General features: G+C 48.5%; 1 long non-coding RNA gene across 1 annotated transcript; it reads left to right on the forward strand.

Moving 5' to 3' along the window:
* Window positions 1–1,929: 1,929 nt before the first annotated feature.
* Window positions 1,930–13,978, forward strand: LOC100935718 (uncharacterized). The gene is made up of 4 exons (XR_150581.4): window positions 1,930–3,540; window positions 7,641–7,811; window positions 10,396–10,542; window positions 10,654–13,978. It is a non-coding gene; the product is annotated as an uncharacterized LOC100935718 (long non-coding RNA).
* The last annotated feature ends 2,421 nt before the right edge of the window (window positions 13,979–16,399 follow it).

Here is a 16,399-nt window from a genome sequence, read left to right on the forward strand (position 1 = left end):
AGACTAAGACACTGTATCGTCCCTGGCTTTGAAAGGTTGCAGCTGATGTGGCTCTGCTGACAAACGCAAAGGCCCTCTTCTGAGTTAACTCATCTCTTGCAGCATCTGAGCCCACTCTTTAGTGGACTCCTGGATAACACACCCTCCTGTCTGCCTCCTGCTTTGGTCTCTCCCCACAACCCCTTCTCTCTGTTTCATCCTTACAGGCTGTGGAGCCCTGAGGGGCTTAGGTCTTGGCTTCTCCAGAGACTCCTGTCCAGTTCCTTGTCCTTACATGTCATCTTGGTGCCAATAGCTCCAGGTATGTGTCTGCATACTGGCCTCTCCTTGAGCACCAAGCACATGACTAACTGCCTTCCTTTTTTTTTTTTTTTTTCTTTAGAGACAGGGTCTCACTTTGTTACCCAGGCTGGAGTGTAGTGGCATGATCACAGCTCTCTGCAGCCTTGACCTCGTGAACTCCAGGAATCCTCCCAAGTAGCTGTGACCACAGGCTTATGCCACCATGCCTGGCTAATTTTTAAATTTTTTGTAGAGATGGAGTCTTGCTATGTTGCCCAGGCTGGTCTCAAACTGCTGGACTTAAGTGATCCTCCTGCCTTGGCCTACCAGTGCATTAAAATTACAGGCATGAGACCCTGCACTTGGCCCCAGCTGCCATCTTGACACTGCTATTTGAAAATCCAATCAGGATCTCATATTTAATGTGGCCAGAAAGAGTCTTAGTTTACCCCCAAGCTTCCAAGCTTGCTCCTTCCTAGACTTTTCCATCTCAGTAAATGACTCAAGCCCAACAGGCAGCCCTTGCCCTTGATTCTGCTCTTTTCCTTGCCTTCCACATACAATAAACCCTCACATTGTCCTGCAGACTTCACCTTCTCATTTCAAAGTACATTTTGCATCCATCCACCAACTCAGTGAGAGGCCACTGGAGGTTCTTCATGACCTTGACCAGCCATTCCAGAGGGTAGAGGGGGCAGTATGGGGATGGGGGATGGCCATGCAGGAGCTGGAAGCAGAGATAGCACAGATAGCATCTGCAGACAGCACTGTTTGGTGCATAACGGGAAATGGCAAAATAGGGCTATTGGTGGGGGAAAATGTGGGGTCAATACAAAATGAAAATTTAAAAGACCAACATAGAGCATGTTTTCTTGCTATTGGAATGGTCTGGTAGAGAGTGGACACAATGGTGCAGGAAAAGAGGCATCTCTGAGAAGATAGTGGTAGGGGATGCAGAGTTCAGCACCTGGAGAAACGGCTGCTCTGCTTCACTGTGTCCAGAGGTGCCTGGTGCATGGAAGCCCAGAAGTCAGGGATTGGGGGCCAATGAAGGACAAGACAGCCACTGCCTGCTGGCTTTGGTTTTCTCCCCGAAGAGCAGCTTGTGGGTGGTGGTGGAGGGGGCTGTGAGGCTGAGGACAGAGGCTTTGTGCAATGGTTGCTCTGGAGAGTGGGAGAGCAAACTCTTTAGGAGAAGAGAGTAATCCTTCTGGGCAAGGAGAGCTCTTGTTTTGGGTTTTGCAGTCTTCCGTAAGACACCAGGCACAGCATACTTGTCATTCCCAACTTGTCTGATCATCTTAGCGGTGGTGGCCCCTGGGTAGGGCCCAGAGGGCTCTGCAGGCAGGGTGCACTCGACAGGGTTGGGCGGTCCCAGGGCAGGCCCAGGACACAGTAGCAGTGGGCATGGGGGGTGGCGAGCCACCACGCTGGGCAGCAGCCAGAGGGGCTCATTAGGAAAAGAGGAAGAGAAGACAGGAGGCCAGGATTAAGTAGAAAAGGGAGTAGATGTTCCTGCAGAAAAGAATGTTCCAAGTATTTTATTTACTTTTATTTTTAACATGGGCTCCCTGGTGAGACCTTCTGGTTCTAGCTGTTGTTTTCTTTGCTTCTGTCAATACGGTCTGGAGTTGAATTCGCAGATTGAACTGTTGTGCTCTGCAGGTGGGGATATGGAAGCACAAGACTGTCTCTGACAACCACGTCACGCAGGCCACTGTCCCTCCTACCCAGATGGGCTCTGCGCTGGGCCGGGAATTCTGCCCCCAGGGCTGATGTGAGGACGAAGTTCTTCACTTATCTGTTATGAGTTTTCACCATCAACTACTGCTGCTCTTCTTTTGGGGTGAGAAATGGGACTTGCCTTGGAAAGAAGGCTTTGCTTTGCCCTTGGGAAGGTGGAGAGTTGCGAAAAAGAATGAATGGCTGGGCTTAATGGTGTGAGTTGGTTTTGTGTGCTCTAGGGTGAGAAGTCTGTTTTTCCCATGGGAGAAGGGTTTTGTCTTTCTGGTCCAAGAACTCGAGGACCTTGCTAGAAGAGCGTTCCAGCCACATTCTCTTTTCACCTGCTTCTGGAGTTTGGGGTTGAGCAGCCTGGAGTGCACAGAACCTTGGCATCCCTGGTTCAGGGTTCTGCAAATGGGCCAAGCCCACTCTCAGAGCTGTGCGGGTGCATCCAACATCCAACAGTGCCTGTACCCTGCCTGCTCTGGAAATGAGGCCCCTGGAGAAAGGAGGCCTGGACTCTGGAGAGGGGACACCAGTCTTGGGGCCTGGACGATACACAAGGACACAGGGATCTTTGATAAACAGGGTTTGGCTTTCTTCTCAGAGTTGTGATTTCTTGCCTGGTTCCCATGAGCCCCTGGGAAGCCGGACCTGGAACACTGGAGCCTGGTATTCTCTGTTGTAGGGAATCCAGGGTGAAGTGTGGCCACGCCTTGGGCTGTCCTGGAGAGCTACAGTGGGGGAGAAGCTTGTGGAGTTCTGTGACACAGTGACTGGCCAGGAAGCCCAGAGCAGAGGCGACAAGACACAGCCAGATCAGGGAGAAGGCCTGCCAGCAATCCAGACATCCATGCCGTGAGCTTTCTGCAAGGCCTCAGGCAGGGCTCCAGAAGGCCACCTCTGGGACGGTGGGGTCCTACAGGTGGTCAGAGCTGGGTTTACTTTAGCAAGATCATATGTTCAGAGGTAAAGCCCATGGGGGTGAAGACCTGGCGGGTGCATTCCACCAATCTGGCCATGGGAGGAAGGACACCTGTGCTTTTTGTGAGTGGCCATGTGTTTTTGTGGCTCTAGGAGTCAGGGTTAGAGCCAGATTAAGAAAAAACAGAACCCCAAATGCTGTGAATTTCAGGCTTCTTTGGCCATTCAGGTAAAAAATAACCTGTGCCAAGTGGATCAAGCTTGATGTGGGTGCGAGGGAAGCAGCATGGGGCTGTCATTTCAATCAGGGCACAAACACTGGAGAGAAAATAAATACTTTAGAAGGCACTTGACCTTTTAATGTGGAGTTCTAAAAATGGAGATTGAACACAGTGATGCTTAACAGAGGCAAAGAGAGCCAGGCTGCTACCAGATTCTTTCTACCCAAGAGTCTGGCTCTCCTTCCTGGCATTAGCAGGTCAGCCCTGTTACCTGGGTGGGCCCAAGAACAGCTGTTACCTGGATGAACCTAAGAACAGCCCTATTACCTGGGTAAGCACAAGAACAGCCTGTTATTTGGATGAACCTGAGGTTAGTTCTGTTACTAAGGTACGCTGGGAACAGCCCTATTATATAGGTGAAACTGAGAACAGCCTGTCACCTGGGTGAATCTTAGAACAGCCCTGTTACCTGGGTGAACCTGTGAACAGCCCATTACCTGGGTGAACCTTAGAACAGCCCTGTTACCTGAGTGAAACTGAGAACCCTGTTACCTGGGTGAACCTGAGAACAGCCCGTTACCTGAGTGAAACTTAGAACAGCCCTGTTACCTGAGTGAAACTGAGAAACCTGTTACCTGGGTGAACCTGAGAACAGCCTGTTACCTGGGTGAAACTGAGAACACTGTTACCTGGGTGAACCTGAGAACAGCCCTGTTACCTGAGTGAAACTGAGAAACCTGTTACCTGGGTGAACCTGAGAACAGCCTGTTACCTGGGTGAAACTGAGAACCCTGTTACCTGGGTGAACCTGAGAACAGCCTGTTACCTGGGTGAACCCGAGAACCGGGTTAACTGGCTGGCAGCTCTCCTGTTGGCCAGAGGAGCTGAGGCTGGGCGGGGCACCCTCTTGTTGAGTACAGACGGTTTTGTTTCTCCTCCTTGCTTTGCTTAGTTACTATGTTAATCTCTTCCTCTGTATGTTTTAGCAGCAAGTGTATTCTCCTGGTTAGAAAACAAGAATCTCTTGCCCAGCTGGGCCTTGTCCAAACCCTAACATTTTCTTTAAACTTCTTTCAAAGCGTTGGGTTGCAGTCTGTGGTGTGGGACATCCCTTATCCCAAAGCACTCTCCTGGCCTAGGGGAAGAAAAGATGGGAAGGGCTGCTCTCCTTCTGGTCCTCCTTTCTCCAAAGTCCCTCTCACCCTGCAGGGAGAGCTGGCCATACATGTCCTGCTGGGCTAGACCTCTGATTTTTTTTTTTTTTTTTTTTTGAGACGGAGTTTCACTCTTGTTGCCCAGGCTGGAGTACAATGAGGCAATCTCGGCTCACCGCAACCTCCGCCTCCCGGGTTCAAGCGATTCTCCTGCCTCAGCCTCCCGATTAGCTGGGATTACAGGCATGTGCCACCATGTCCAGCTAACTTTGTATTTTTAGTAGAGACGGGGTTTCTCCATGTTGGTCAGGCTGGTCTTGAACTCCCGACCACAGGTGATCCACCCTTCTTGGCCTCCCAAAGTGCTGGGATTACAGGCGTGAGCCACCAAGCCCCGCTGACCCCAGTGCTTTTTGGAGTCACGTGGGGCCTGTGCAATCAGAGGGCCTTTTGTGGGGAGTTATCTGTGTACAATGGGCTTTCTTTTCAGGCATAATTTTAGCACATTTTAATAGGAAAATTCTGTCTGAAAGTATGCCAACTAAAAAAATCAGATTGTACAGAGTGGATAAAAATACCCTGGCTACTCAGCCAAATGCCAGCCCTCCTAGTCCTTATGGCTCCAGGGAGAGTCCCATTTGCTGGGCGCTGCCTCCCTTCCAGCACCAAGAGAGTGGGGGGTCAAAGGCCGTTTGTCCTCTGACTGCCTTTTTCTGCAGGCAGACTAAGAGTGACCTGAGTGCTCGGCCAGGGGCATGTGGAAGGGACTGGGAGTAGCCCTTGGCCACCGAGGTCCAGTGGAAGGGAAGGCTGGCACGCTGCTGCAAGGTGTCCCAGACTCAGCCTGAGTGTCAGGCCCCTCTCCTCCCTCCCTCTCTCCCTCCCTCCCTCTGCTTCTCTTCTCTCCTCCCTGCTTCGAGGGCCTTTTCCTCTCTAAGGATGCTGGGATTTTGAACTTGGGATAGGGAGGTGAGCCGCTCTCTGAGCTCTGTGGAGTTGATCTCTGCATCTGCCTGTGTTCAAGGCTGTTTTCATGGACTGTCTCTGTGGCACCACCAGCCACAGGATGGGATCAGCTCTTTTGTTTTCATTCAGATTTCATGACTAATTTCTGCACTATTGATCACTCCCCACAAGCTGGTGACTCACTCTCTCATCAAGGAGGCCGGACCCCACATCCCTCTGCCTTTTCTGATCTGTTTACGCAGCACTGACAGATGAGGTGAGAAATCCAATGAGCATTTTTCTTTCTGAGTCAATTGTCTCATTAAGAAAGAAGCTGGGAAGCAAGTGAACATCCTTTTCTCAAAGTCTGGAAAATGACAGGAGCCTGTCGTGCTGCATTCCCTGGAAGTGTGAGTAGAGCAGGTGTCTTCCTATCTCATGGTAATCTCAGGCCACTCTTGTCTGCAGAGGCCCAGAGAACTCTGAGCCAAGTGTCATGTGTCTGCAGACGCATCCATAGCAAGGGACAGCTCAGATGCCAGCAGCTTCTGGTGTGCTCAAGGGTGCCGGCCAGGGCCAGAGGGGAGGCAGCTTCCCAGTGCTGGCAGTGACTTACAATTTATAACTCTGTGAGCAAGCCATGGGGTGGTGCCCCTGTTGGGGTACCTGCCTCTCTGTCAGGGAGAGTTTTTCACCCTCATTCCCGTAAGAGGGCCTCAGGCCTGACCACAAGACGGGTGTGGCAGTGCAGACAGCATGTTGGCAACTTGGAAATTGGAGACAGGTCAGGGTGAAATGTGACCGCAGAGGTGTAGGCCGCCGCTATTTGCAGCTTACCCTTGACTGAAATTTTTTTTTTCTTGAGATGATGCCTAGCTCTGTCACCCAGGCTGGAGTGCACTGGCACGATCTCAGCTCACTGCAACCTCCGCCTCCCAGGTTCTAGCCATTCCCCTGCCTCAGCCTCCCGTGTAGCTGGGATTACAGGCACCCACCACCACGCCTGGCTAATTTTTGCATTTTTAGTAGAAAAAGGGTTTTGCCATGTTGACCAGGTTGGTCTTGAACTCCTGACATCAAGTGATCCTCCCTCCTTGGCCTCTCAAAGTGCTGGAATTATAGGAGTGAGCCACCGCACCCAGCCTTGACTGAGATTTTTAAAGAGAATGCAGGCCGGGTGCGGTTGCTCAAGCCTGTAATCCTAGCACTTTGGGAGGCCAAGGTGGGCAGATTGCCTGAGCTCAGGAGTTCGAGACCAGCCTGGGCAACATGGTGAAACTCTGTCTCTACTAAAATAAAAAAAATAAAAAAAAAAACAAAAATTAGCCGGGCACGATGGCCTGTGCCTGTAGTCCCAGCTACTCTGGGGGCTGAGGCAGGAGAATTGCTTGAACCTGGGAGGCAGAGGTTGCAGTGAGCCGAGACGGTGCTACTGCACTCCAGCCTGGCGACAGAGTGAGACTCTGTCTCAAAAATAAATAAATAAAGAAATAAATATAGATAGAATGTGTTTGAAGTCCTTGTGATGAATTTAGGACAGTAAGCATGTTGATAGATCTGCCAGGCTGCAGTTCAAATGCTGTTGAGTTCCATCCAATAAACAGTTGAGCTGGTTCTCTCCAACCCTCCAGAGGAATAAAGCCATTGCTTGATGCTGGGTTCTCACTGCCTGTGCCGTGCACCCCTCTGGCAGCATGGTGAACCTTATGGATGCCTGATCAGAATGATGTTTCTAATATATGAAATAAATAAAATAAATGATATAGTTTGGATGTGTGCCCCCACCCACCCCCCAAATCTCATGTGGAATTGTCATTCCCAGTGTTGGAGGAGGGCCTTGGTGGAAGGTGATTGGATCATTGAGGTGGATTTCCCTCTTGCTGTTCTCATGATCGTGAGTGAGTTCTCATGAGATCTGGTTGTTTAAAAGCGTATAGCATCTCCTTCTTCTCTCTCTCTTCTCCTCCTGCTCCGGCCATGTAACACGCCTGCTTCTTCTTTGCCTTCTGCCATGGTTATACGTTTCCTGAGGCCTCCCCAGAAGCAGAAGCCTGTACAGCCTAAAGAACTGTAAGCCTATTAAACCTGTTTTCTTTGTAAATTACAATCTCAGGTATTTCTTTATAGCAGTGTGAGAACAGACTAATACAATAAAACACATGGGATGGGTGTATTGTACTTTCTAAAGGTAGTATGACGGTGTCCCCCAGGCCACATGCTTTTCTCTCATCTGAACTTGTCACTCCCCCACCAAGTCCATTTCTCTACCTCCTGGAATTCAGAAAGCCCTGAGAATCCCTGGACCAATAGAATACGGAGGGAGTGATGGTGTAGCAGCTCTGAATGTAGCTCTTGACCGTCCCAGCACCTCTTCCCTCTTTGTGAGGAGCAGGCTTGTGTAAGAAGCATTACCGCCTAAGAACACCACACTGCGGGAAGGCCAAGGGCCATGTAATGAGGTACCATGTTCAGAGGAAGACCAAGGAGCACCAAGGAGGCAGCAGACTGAGTGGAGAGGAATATGCAGGGGATGCTGTGTGGTCAGAATGAAGCTTCCCAGGTGAGCCTCCCTCATCTCCTGATCCACAAAACTGTCAGCAAAAGAAAATGGTTGCTCTAGGCCATTAAGTTTGTTTTTATTTTGTTTTCTTTTTGTTTGTTTGTTTGTTTTTGGCGGGGGTGGTGGTGTCACTCAGCAATAGAAAACCAGAGCTCAGGATTATCAAGGAAATGAATTCTATTAAATTACAAGAGGTGATGGTTAATTTTATGTGTCAACTTGCCTTGGCAATGGGGTGCCCAGATGTCTGGTCAAACATTATTTTGGATGAGATTAACATTTGCATCAGTGGACTGAGGAAAGCAGGCTCTTCCTAATGTGGTGGGCCTCAGCCAATCCATTCAAGGCCTGAATAAAATAAAAAGGCAGCCCTTCCCTTGAGGAAAGGAAAATTCTTCCCATCTTATGGTCTTTGGTTTGGGACTTTTTTTTTGTTTCTTTTTTTGATAGGGAGTTTCACTCTGTTGCCCAGGCTGGAGTGCAATGGCGTAATTTCAGCTCACTGCAACCTCCGCCTCCCAGGTTCATGCAATGGCACAATCTCGGCTCACTGCAACCTCTGCCTCCTGGGTTGAAGCAATTCTCCTGTCTCAGCCTCCTGAGTAGCTGGGATTACAGGCATGCACCACCACACCCGGCTAATGTTGTATTTTTAGTAGAGATGGGGTTTCCCCATGTTGGTTGGGCTGGTCTCAAACTGCTGACTTCAGGTGATCCGCCTGCCTCGGCCTCCCAAAGTGCTGGGATTACAGGCATGAGCCACCAAGCCATCTGGGACACTGTTTTTTTTATTGCTTTTGGACATGAATGGAAAATTAGCTCTCCCTGGGTGTCAAGCCCGTGGCCTCCAGACAGCAACTGACACCATTGGCTGCCCCAGGGTCCAGCTTGCCCGTTAGCCCCACCGATCTTGAGGCTTGCCGGACTCTCTTTCTCTGTTTTTCCCTCTCACCACTGCCCCTACCCCCACACCCTATTGGTTCTGTTTTCCTGACTAATACACAGGTTAAACCAAGAATGCCAAAGAGACTCTTAGTGTTTATGCACTTGGTTCTCACTTATCAGCAGGCAAGAACAGTAGTCAGAAAATACAGTTGTGCATTGCTTCACAACAGAGATACGTCCTGAGAAATGCATTGTTAGGCAATTTTGTCATAGTGCAAGCATCTGGTAATACACTCACACAAACCTTGATGGTAGAACCTGCTATGAACCCAGGCTATAGGGTTCAGCCCATTGCTTTTAGGCCATAAACCTGTACAGCATGGGACTGTACTGAGTACTGCCACAGTGGTAAGTATTTGTATATCTAAATCTATCTAAACGTAGATAAGGCACAGTAAAAATATGGTATAAAAGATAAAACATGGTACCTCTCCATAGGGCAGCTCATTAAAAACGCCGTTGTATATGCAGCCTGTCCTTCGCTGAAATGTTGTTGCATGGTGCTTCACTGTACTTAGCACCTCAAATAGGTAGAGATGTGTGCAGGTCTTGGGACAATAACGGAAACTCTGAGACAAGATTCCTGCCCTTTAGGGAGCTTTACATCCTGCTTAGAAAACCCATAGAACATGAGTTAATGATGCACATAGATGCATATGAGAGAGGTAAAAGGCCAGCCCCTCCAATTCCAAGCTTCAAGAATTTTGAACCCCAGGCCAGAGTTTCAGGGCAGTTGGATCACTTTCCCTGGAAGGATGCACTGTAGCAAGCTGGAGAGGCTCCCACCACCCAGGAGAGTGACTGGTGGTCTCTTAGCAGCAGAGATGGCTTGTCTGCAAACATAGTGAAAGATGCAGGTTGTTTATGTCCCTGGGGCAACCCCTGCCAACAAAGGGACAGGCGCCAGTGGAGCAGGGTCAGCCTCCTCTAGGAGAACTCTGGGAGACTTTCTATGGGCATCCCAGGAGGCTCTCCAGGGCCATGCCTGTCTGCTCACAGCAGTGACCTTGACCAGGAAGTTCCATAACCTTCTTTCCTGAACACTCCCCCTGGTCCCAAGAAAACTAGTTGATGGCCGAAGAAGCTTTGCTTCCATTCTTCTGTCTGGACTGCATTCCCATGGGCATTCTTGGAGCGGACATCCACGTCCACGTTTCAACTTTGAGCATCTCCAGCTTGCATGTTGCAGAGATTTGTAGACTCCATCTTCTACCACTGCTTTTGCCACTACTCCTGAGGGCAGCTGCTATTGTAGGCCTGCTAGGCACCGGGTGCTTCACTTACATGGTCTCTAATCCTCACTGCAGCTCAGCAAGGCAGGTGCGAGAGGTTCCATTTAACAGAGCAGCCAATTATTTAAGGTACCACTGCTGATCTCCGAGCCCCATCTGCCCCAGAGCTGGTGTTCTCTGTAGCCCTCCCTTGCTCAAGTGCTGCCTGCCATGTGCAGAGCATGGGTTCCCAGCTGGATGAGGCATCAGCCTGTACCTTTGGCCCCCAGATCATGTCCTCCTGGTGTGGGTGCAGTTGGCTACACACTTGTGCTGACCACTTGCTCTGCCAGAGGGGATTTCTGATACTGCCAAGACTTAGACAGCAACATGCCCTCCCATTATTGAACAGGGATGCTTTCTTACAGTGTCACTCGAAGAAGCAGCAAGACTCTGTCTTAACGTGGCATGCTGTTGCTATTATTTCCGTCGAAGCCATGAGACCCTGGATGAGAGCAGTGGCAGGGTGTGTGAGTTAACATCGCATGCTTTCCTGCTCCACTGCCCCACTCATGGTAAGTATCCAGTATGTGTTGTCCAAGGCATGATTGCATTTTTCATATCTTCTGTTTAACCTTCTTGTTGACTGTGGTAATCAATCCAGTTTGATTTTTCATTGCACACAGAGGTCATAGCATAGCTTCTTGCACTTGTCCTTCTCTGAATGGCAGCCACTTGGATCCTCCAGGTGTTTTTCCAAGGGGCAGGGCTTTCAGCACAGAATCAACAGGACAAAACCATCTGGAAAGTCCAGAGGCGTGTTCGGCAGCATGTGGGAGCAGAGCTGCAGTAAACGGTGCCTCCTTGTCTGCCCATCTCAGCTGTTCAGCTGACTTCTTGGCGTCTCTAGCTGTCTTCTCTATCTCATCCTGATGACTCCTTCCCACAACTCTTTCCCTGGCTGCCGCACCAGTCCAGCTGCAGCCTGCATTCACAGTTACTTACCTGTGGGGCTTTCTTGTTTCTGAGATGGCCAACTTGTCTTCTGAAATTTACCTCCATGACTCTGGTTATATATTTTGGTTCCTAGTGGGTGCCGACGTCACAGTGGGCTGATTAGATGGTTTGCATTACTTGTTGGCAGGCCTTCGAGCCTCCTGTGCAGTTTCCTGAAAATATTCCATCTGCAGGTGGGAAGCCCAAGCCCCTGGGCAAATTATGCCATGAGTGTGTCTTGGCAGTCGTTCTGAGTTCAAATGACTTGTGCCGTGGTTCAAGCATTCCCTGGGGATTGTCTGGATCTGAGCTCCTGGTGGTGCGAAGCCAGCCTTTGGTGCCAGCCTGGCCCAGTACCATCCTTTGACTGCTGACCCCACCAGAGGCTGAGGATTTGGTGTGAGCAGGGACACAGCAGGTCCCAGGAAAGTCTGCTGAGTGAATGGGCGAATAAAATAGTCTCAAGCCCTGTATGTTATTCCCTCCTTGCCCCTACTCAGAACTCCTCCTCACTTCCAATCAGAACTTGTCTCCTCTCTGCCAGAAGGTCAGCACTGGTGATGCCTGGAGTTCATGCCTCCTGTCCCGCCATGGTTCTGTGGACTGCTGGCTATTGTGGGGAGCTATCTTCCTGGTGAGCTTTGCAGGGCAGGGTCCCAACAGGAGAGCAGAAGCAAGATGCATGGCGTGGATGAGGGATTCTTTCCAGGGGTTAGACCCTGCAGGACCATGGGGGAGCTGGGCAGAAAAGTACAACGGGTGTTGGAGGATCTGAGAAAAGGCATCAACCAGCCTTCCTGAATCCCTGGCCTGTGGCAAGAGAGGCAAGTCAGAGCATGGGGCATGGGGCACAAAGGGGAGTAGGCGGGGTCTATGGAGTGCCACAACCTCTAGCATAAAGTCCAGGCTCAATGTCTGCTGCTGGGCCTGGGGCCCCTTGTGGTCAGTGGGAAGGGTCAGGCCCAGAGGAGGGAGGGCAGCTCTGTGTTTGCTTGTCACTGTAGGGGCCACGACAACCTTCAGGGTACAAGCTGCTGCTTCACTTCCATTTTGCAAATCTCAGGCAGAACCCCTCTTTTGGCCAACTCTCTACATGGAAGAGGGTTCTGGAAAGATAATCCCGGTTACATCACGTATGACCCAGGTTCATCATGTAATACTAACTGCCGTGGCTGGATCTCAGATTTCTTTGTGTGCCATTGAGTGTTTTACCCAGGGCAGATACAAATGAGTGATGGGGAGGAAACAGGCTAAGGGGGCAAATGCAATGCTTTTGTTGACCCAGCCTTCATTATGGGTTCACTACTGATCACCATACCAGCAAATGCTGCCTCCTGCCCCAAGGCTGTGATAAGGAGCACGTGAAAGCAGTCTGTCCATTTCCAAAATACTCTCACTTCAAGAGTGATGTGTAAATGGCATCATACAGTGTGGAACCTTTTGGGATTGGCTTTTTTCACTCAGCATGATTCCCTGGAGATTCATCCAAGTTTTATGTATCAACAGTCCATTCCATCTAATGGCTGTGTGGTGTTCCACAGTCTGGGTGTACACAAAGTGTTTAACAATTTACCTGTGAGCTGAAGGACATCTGGGTTGACGATTACACATTTTTGACTACTACAAATAAAGCTGCCATGAACATTCATGGTGCAAGTTTTTGTGTGAATGTAAGTTTTCATTTCTCCGGGGTAAATGCTCAAGAACACAACTGTATGGGCATTGCATATTTAGTTTTATGAGAAATGACTAAACTGTTTTTCACAGTGGCTGTACCAGTTTACAGCTCACCAATACTTTATTATTCCTAAAATAAAATATTACTAAGTTAATTGTCGGGGAAGGCAGTGGTGGATGTGGCCATAAAAGGACAGCAGGAGGGATCCTTTGGGTGATGAAAATGTTCAGTATGTTCGGTATCTTGACTGGGGGGGGTGAATACACCAATGTACATGTGAGAAGATTGTATAGAACTAAACACACACACACAAGAACACACACACACACAAACACATACACACAGATGAGTCCCTGTGCATATATAACTGGGCAATCTGAACATGACACATGGGTTGCATCAATGTCAATACCTGACAGTGAAATTGTATTCTAGTTTTGCCAAGATGTTACCACTGGGAAAACTGGGTAAAAGTAACTGCATGTGAATCTACAATTATCTAACAATTTAAAAAATTAATTAACAAGTGTCTAAAATACATGATATTTGTTAAAAGGCAAGCCTATGAAAACCATGATACATTATTAAGAGTTAGGCAAATGTTATTGTTACTTGCTTTTCTGCTTTTGGGGGCCAAGTGCTGGTTACTAAGATTCCCAGCCTCTTCCAAAGGCAGTCCTTCCTCCACACAACTGCAAGAAGAGGCCTTTTCAGTGTAGACCCTTACTTTACCCCTCCACCCCTGGGCCCATTTTAGGGAATAGAAAAGCAATTTGGAAGGATTAGACTGAGGGACCCGTGCCTCCAGCAGATAGGCCAGAGGAAGAGCAGTCAGTGCTGTGGGAGATGCTGCGGGGAGGAGTGTGTCTGCGAGGAAGTACTGCTGGCTTCAGCACTTCCTGATTGGAACTTCATGATGGAATCCTTGGCACACCAATGCTAAAAACCAAGTGTGAAAAAAATCACCCTAGAACCTACTAGAGTGATACTGTGGAGGATCTGTGGGCTGCACTGCCCACAGGGACTGCCCTGTATCAGCATGGAGAACTGATATCCCATGGCAGGGCCACTGGGTAGCAGCTGGTGCTAAGTGGGGGTGCCGGATGTGTTCCTTGGTTCATTTTTCACTGATGTTTTGGAAATTGGGCTCTGTAAGAGCACCCAGAAGTGCTTATTAAGAACCACCTGTGCTCTGCTGGTTCCTGAGGTGCCAGATTCCCTCCAGGGAAATGTTGACCTTTATGATAGACTATCTTATGACCAAAAGCTTCGCAGCATTAAAATGTGATCCATCTCATTAGGTTGTCATATGAAGCCTATAAATAACTCCAGAAATGAGATCCTGTGACAGCTATTTATTTTCACTCTTATTATTTAACATAAATATTGGCTATTTATAGCCAGGTCATCAAGGCGGTCATTGCTTCCCCCATCTTATTATTTCTCTCACTCTGACTTGGGAAGTGGGGACTTGAACCTGGAAGAGGGAGAGAGGTCCAGTGGGGGTGGCCCCCCCCTTCTTGGAACCTGGTCTCCTTAGGGACAGAAATTTTCCTACCCCATTTATACTCTGGTTATCTTGCTGAGAAGCCTATTGCGTCTTCTCCATCCTGGTATTCTTACACGTGCATGATGTTTTCTCTCCCAGTACATTTTAATTTGAAAGAAACATGAAGGCTCTGAGATTTTACCCTTCTTGCAAGCTAGCAATCATTTTCACTGGTGCTGGCAGAAGATAGGAGATTCCTGGGTCAGAGACAAAGGACAGTTTGTTACTGACAGCAGTAAGAGTAGCCAAGGTAGCTGCACTTTTGTGCTGGTTCCCTGAGCCCCAGGTCCCCCAGGGCAATGTGAAGAGGGTCAGGTGATGCCTGCATGTGCATTGACCGCAGGAGGGGAAGCCTGAACTCAGGGAACCCAAAGTTTCTGTAAGCAGGTGTGAAAGGAAAATAAAAACTTGGGACCCCCATTACTCTGTCAAAGGGAAAAATTAAGCTAAAAGCTGAGTCATGCAAGAAACTGCCTTTCCTTTTTTTCCTAAGCAGATAGCTATAGACGAAAGGTAAAATATCTCCAATGTGTTTTCCTGAATTAACTCCTCCCTGAAATTGTGCAAGTGATGGCCTAGTCTCACCTCTACTGCTACCAAGCCATGTGGCTGTGTGTTGCAGCCATGGATAAATGACATTTGGCTCTTCCTTCAGGAAAGATATGCTGTTGGGCTGTGAGGAGCACACATAGCTGACAGCCTCCAGCTGTGACGCCTTCAGGAGCCCTTGCAGCATTTAAGCTGAGGCTGTATTTTTCTTAGGCAGTCCTCAACCAATGCCTGAAGATGACAGGGCAACAAGGCCTGGACATCTCTGCCCACTGTAGGGCTTCTCTGTGTTCTCTCTGTGCTGGAGCTTCCTGTGGGCCTGGCGAAGACTTTCTCTTGGCTGCACCACCAGCTAAGTCTCTCCTATCCCATCTTTTTTCCTTCACTCTCACCTGTTAGAGGTGTCAGCCTGCACCATGGTGTGAAGGTTTTCTTTCTCTGGATATCTTGCTTTCTCTCCGCATATCTTAGGTGTTACTTCCAATAAATCTTTTGCACTTCAAACTCTGTCTTGGTGTCTGCTTTCCAAAGGACCAAACTGACACACTTGATAGAAACCACTGCTCAACTGAGTGGATTAGAAGTGGATTAGAAGAATTATCTAATGAACGTGAGGCTGAGAGAGGTTTCCCCTAAGACTCCCTCTGAGCTTCTGTGGGGAATCTCTGAAGTATTGCCCATCTTAGCGATATTCTAACATTGACTTCTTAGTTCCTAAGTAACCTGTTCACAACCCATCAACTTCTTCCACGGACCAGGGACAGACTGTTTGAGCCCATGTCCATAGACTTCTAGAGTTGCTTTTTGCTTTTCCTCCTTAAGGGTTCAGCTCAATGTTGCCTCCTTACCCAGGTCCCGCAATAACTTCCTCTTTCATTACTCTAGTTTGTAAATATCCACATCCTCTGTTAGATGGTAGCTTTTATGGATGTAGGATCCACATTGTTGTCAGTGGACAGAACAATGCACACAGTAGGTGCTACATAAAAATTTGCTAAATGAATAACAAATGACAGATGCTCCAAATGATTAATTTGCTATGTCCTGAGTCTAAAAAATGATTCCAACTGGCTCCTTATACTCCTCAATTCTTTATGCTTACTCCTCTCTCAAATATCCTCAGGGAGTTATCCTATAAAACATTGTCATCCTTCTCTTAAAAATTAGCAGTATTACTTTGCACTCACAGTGAGTTATCAATTGTCACTACTGCAGTGGAAGAGAATCTGAGTAATCTCCTAGTTGGTGACATTCAGGAGCTGTGGATGTCACATAACAGAATTCGTAGACTCTGAAAAAAGGTTTATCAGCATCTATATGGAGTCATTCCAGCCCAAACTGTGCTGAGACATGAACTTTCACATGGTCACCTCTGGAAAAACCCACAAAGACAAGAAAGGAAGTCCTTAGCCTTAAGGACTTCCCCAGAGAAGAAACAGTTGGATTTGTTGGAACTCTATTTGTTGCTGAGACGTGAAAGTTCTTTGATCAGTCCGATGGCCATTTCTGAAACCACAGTGATCCTCCATTCCCCTGTCTTTTCCTGGAATGGGCCCTGATAATTTCAAAACATTCCTATTTTTTTCTGCAAGCCAATACCCTTCCTAAGTACACAATGTTTATGTGTAGTCAGATGGTTTGGCATATTTTTCAAACCTCT

This window comes from Pongo abelii, chromosome 13 (assembly GCF_028885655.2).
Source record: "Pongo abelii isolate AG06213 chromosome 13, NHGRI_mPonAbe1-v2.0_pri, whole genome shotgun sequence".
In the NCBI taxonomy this organism is placed as follows: Eukaryota; Metazoa; Chordata; class Mammalia; order Primates; family Hominidae; genus Pongo; species Pongo abelii.